This window comes from Odontesthes bonariensis, chromosome 6, assembly GCF_027942865.1.
Source record: "Odontesthes bonariensis isolate fOdoBon6 chromosome 6, fOdoBon6.hap1, whole genome shotgun sequence".
Lineage (NCBI taxonomy): Eukaryota > Metazoa > Chordata > Actinopteri > Atheriniformes > Atherinopsidae > Odontesthes > Odontesthes bonariensis.
In genome coordinates, this window is record NC_134511.1 from 27886971 (window position 1) to 27891293 (window position 4323).

The following is a 4323-nucleotide window of genomic DNA, read 5'->3' on the forward strand; positions in this document are numbered from 1 at the left end:
GACAGCACCTCCTGGAGGTAATTGGATGTGGCCAATGACCTCATTGACTTTTTTTTAGCTAAAAAAATTTTCCAGACCTGGCCTGTGGACCTGTCTTGCATCTTGGGAAAGGCGAGGACTATGCAGCGTGCTGCAACGCTCGACATCTTTGGCATGGAGCCGGAACAGGTAGCTGCACTGTACTCATCCCCCTTACCCCTTCAACATCTCAGTCCACAGCGTCCAGCGACCCAGCCGTCCAAGAGCTGGCCCCAGCCACAGAGGCCTCAGGGCCTGACCCAGAACCTGACCATGAAGCCCCAGGGCCTGACCACGAGCCCACAGGGCCTGACCAAGAGGCCACAGGGCCTGACCACGAGCCTGACCAAGAGGCCACAGGGCCTGACCACGAACCTGACCAAGAGGCCACAGGGCCTGACAAAGCCGCAGAGCCCGTGGGGCCCCAGCCCATGGTCTCACTCTTTCAAACCCCTCCCTCCCAGCCCCAGACATTGGGGATGTCTGGGATCCATCCCTTAAAGCTGCAGTCTGCAGGATTTGTTGTTGTCATACGTAAAGTCCTAATTTTTGGCATTTTAAGAGTTTACATGATCTATCAGAACGCTTTAAGTTGAAAACGGTGACCTCCGTAGTCGCAAAATGCAAGAAATGCTTATTTTTTAACCGAAAAATAAAAAGTTATTCAACTTCCTGTCCCGCCCCATCAAAACACATGAGAACTCGTGCACGTCTACGTGCACGCCAGATGCGCGTACACGACTCCTCATTCATCAACTCACCTGTCATTTGCGATCATTGAAGACACAGTAAGTAGACTAGCCCGTAATGAAGTTCAATAGTCTAGATCAGGGGTTCTCAACCTTTTGCAAGCGGGGCCCCCCCTAAGATGGTTCATTGCAGTTGGGGCCCCCCCTCCTCCCGACACCACCCCTCCCCTACGACACGTTACGTTATGTCGCAGGCTCAAAATACTACCCCCTGGTAAATTTGAAATGAAACTAGTCAAACAATAGTCCAACTTCTTGCATTTTCGAGGAGGGAATTTTCGTGATTTTTTTTTTTTTCCCCTCATCCTGTAGTCTACTCGCGCTCCCCCGGGAGAGTGTCCGCGCCCCCCCAGGGGGGCGGGCCCCACCGGTTGAGATCCACTGGTCTAGATAAATAAGCGTGGGGACGAGCCTACCTTGTATCGCGCGTGCACAATCGGTGATTGACAGGCAGCAGAGCCCAGCTCGTAACCTGATTCGTTACCTTTTACCGGTCCGGTCTGCAATTTTGTAAACAAACCTGCTAGCTTTGGAGGGACCTAGCGGGACATATAGGGGACCTAGAGAACTCTTTTTTTTTTTGTATTGGGGTATTTAATGTACTACTTTCAGAATCCCCGGACAGTTCCAGGCATTATGCTTGAAAAAGAGTTGCAGACTGCAGCTTTAAAGGGGGGGCTCCCTCCCCGCCGGATGTCCGGCCGCTTGCTGGACGGTCTCCGGCACCGCCTCCTCCTGCCACGTCGATGGATGTCTGGGTGCCAACCAGACCACCATCTCCTCCTGCCACGTCGATGGCTGTCTGGGCGTCCGCCAGACCACTGCCTGTTCCTGCCACGCCGTCAGAGGTCTGGGCGTCCGCCAGACCACCGCCTCCTGCTGCCCGAAGCCGGTACCACAGCCGCATGCCTGTTTCTGGTCCCCCGCCTGACCGGCTTCGAGCCCCTCCCTCCCACCCTCAGACTTTTTAGGGTTGTCTGGGATCCACCCCTTGAGGGGGGGGGGGCTCTGTCACGCCCATGGACTCTCGTTTTTAGTTTTATGTTACGTTTTTGTGTTCATGTCTTGGTTTTTGGTTCTTATGTTTAGTTTAGTCATGTCTTAGTTTCCCTGCACTCTGTTTATTAGTTCACTCACTTCACCTGTGTTTTTTCCCTCAGCTGCACTCACTCTCCAATCACTCTCACTCCCTATTTAGTTTCCAGTCTCCCCTCTCAGTTTTTCGGATCTTTGTTTGTCATCCATGCCATGCTACCAGGTTTTCCCATGTTCCACGTCGATTTTTCAAGCTAAGTATTTATTTATTTATCCATGCCATGTTAAGTTCTTTGTTTTGTTTCCCAAGTATTTATTCCCAGCTAAGTTTTTTTATATCCGGTTCGGCCGCGCCTTTGGTTTGTACTTTGTTTTTGTGATTTTTGTAAATAAATCCAGTTTTTCTTTCTTAAGTCCGCATCCGTGTCCTCCATCCACCCCACTCTGACATTTATGACCTGTAGTCGCTAAATGTCCGTTTTGAATTCTTGACCATTTCTTTCTTGAGATTCATGCAAATAACCACTCAGTCAGACGGAATGAACGAGTCTACTCGTGTTAAAGTTTGAACGACGGTAGAAAACAGTGGCCATTTCTCAATACCAAGAATGCAAAGAACAGACTTGTGTTCTTGAGGAGAATGTTCTTGCTAGTCAACCTCGGAAGAATGTACTCGGGAGATCACAAGTACACATGCTCCGTTTTCAGTTTTGAGACGATGCGTTCTTCGTGCCCGAGGCAGCCTGCTCTGATTAAACAGCTGGGCTTTTTCATCCAAGTGCTCTCTCTCGCTCTAATGTGTGTGTGTGTGTGTGTGTGCGTGTGTGTGTGTGTAAACATACATAAATAAAATACATACATAAATGAACATACATAAAATAAATTTATTTACTTAGATAAATGAATATACACGTGTTTAAATAAAATGTTTAAATAAAGTGTTTAAAGTTTGAGGCGCAGAATTCTTCCGAACAAAATTGTAAATAGCTGGTATTAAGACAAATTAACAATAAAATCGGGATCTAAAGGGCTACTTTCTCGTCTCAAAATGTTTTAAACGTGGATAAAGTGATATATTTAAAGAGTGTAGAGCTAAAATGAAATCAGCTTCAGCCTGTTGATTTCGGCTCGGGTAGGAGCGCAGTGCATTGTGGGATATTTGCGCGGACAAGTTAGCACAAGTTAGCTACCGATGCATCCTCGGTAAAATGGGCGTGTCGAGAACACATCCGGGAACTTTCACCGTTCTCGGCGAAATGCAAACTTGTGTATTGGGACAGTACTTGGGCTGCGACTGATGACGTTTCACAAGAACACAAGTACGGACAAGAACATATATTGAGAAACGGCCAGTGTGTTCGCCCCGTCTTTACTGAAGCTCTCAAACATAACAAACACACAGATGCGCGAGCTCCAAAACGTCATTGCTCAGCGTCAGTTCCTATTGGATATACATTCTAAGCATTAAACTGAATGCAGATTATACTAAGTGCAAATTATATAGTAATGCAGATATAATGCCAACATAAATATGCTGTAATATACAAATACTAAATATATCCAAAGAATAATAACTAAATATGAACAGAAATTATTGAATAGAAAATGGCACCAACATTTCTGGCCCCTAATTGCTCATCATGGGGATGACAATTACACTAAACTAAATAAAGAGTCCTTTTCTATACTCAAATCCCCATTACTTAAATGCAGGGCTGTAAATTAACTGAACAGATGTCTTTCATTGTCCATGAGATTCTTCCATCTCCAGCAAGAGACACAGCTTGTCGATGGGTCTCACAAGTGTGTTGGTCTTCGTTTTCATGATGACCCGACGAACAAACCCTTGGGCATCGGGGAAATCCCCATTACTTAAATGCAGGGCTGTAAATTAACTGAACAGATGTCTTTCATTGTCCATGAGATTCTTCCATCTCCAGCAAGAGACACAGCTTGTCGATGGGTCTCACAAGTGTGTTGGTCTTTGTGTGCACAATACATGCATGAACAGCGGCTTGTTTTGGTGGGAGCATCTCCATTTATGTCATCAGCCATTTTGTATCCTTCCTCAATAGAAACATAAGTGGCAAAACTATTTATTTTCAACTGTGGACATACTTGGTCTTGTTATTCCTTTAACATGTAGCGTGTCCTGTATGACACCAAAAACTGGATCCTGATCCGCTGCTCATGGAAGTTAACAATGTCTGAGAAACGCTCTTTGACCAGGGGTCCATTTCACAAAGCAGGTTCAACAAACTCTGAGTCTATTGCTGAACTCTGAGTTGATCTACTCTGAGATAGAAAACTCTTGAGTTTTCAGTTCCAGAAACGCTGATTTGAGTTAGTTTAGTCAACTCTGAGTAGTTTCACCTTGAGTTTAGCGCGTGCACTACAACTTTAAAAAGCCAGCATCAATAGAGCCCCGATTTGACGAGTCCCCATGGCAACGGGGAAGAGGAGGGCTGCGTTTTTCACCAACCTCGAATTGGAAATCTTAATGCGCTCATACGGCGAGTTT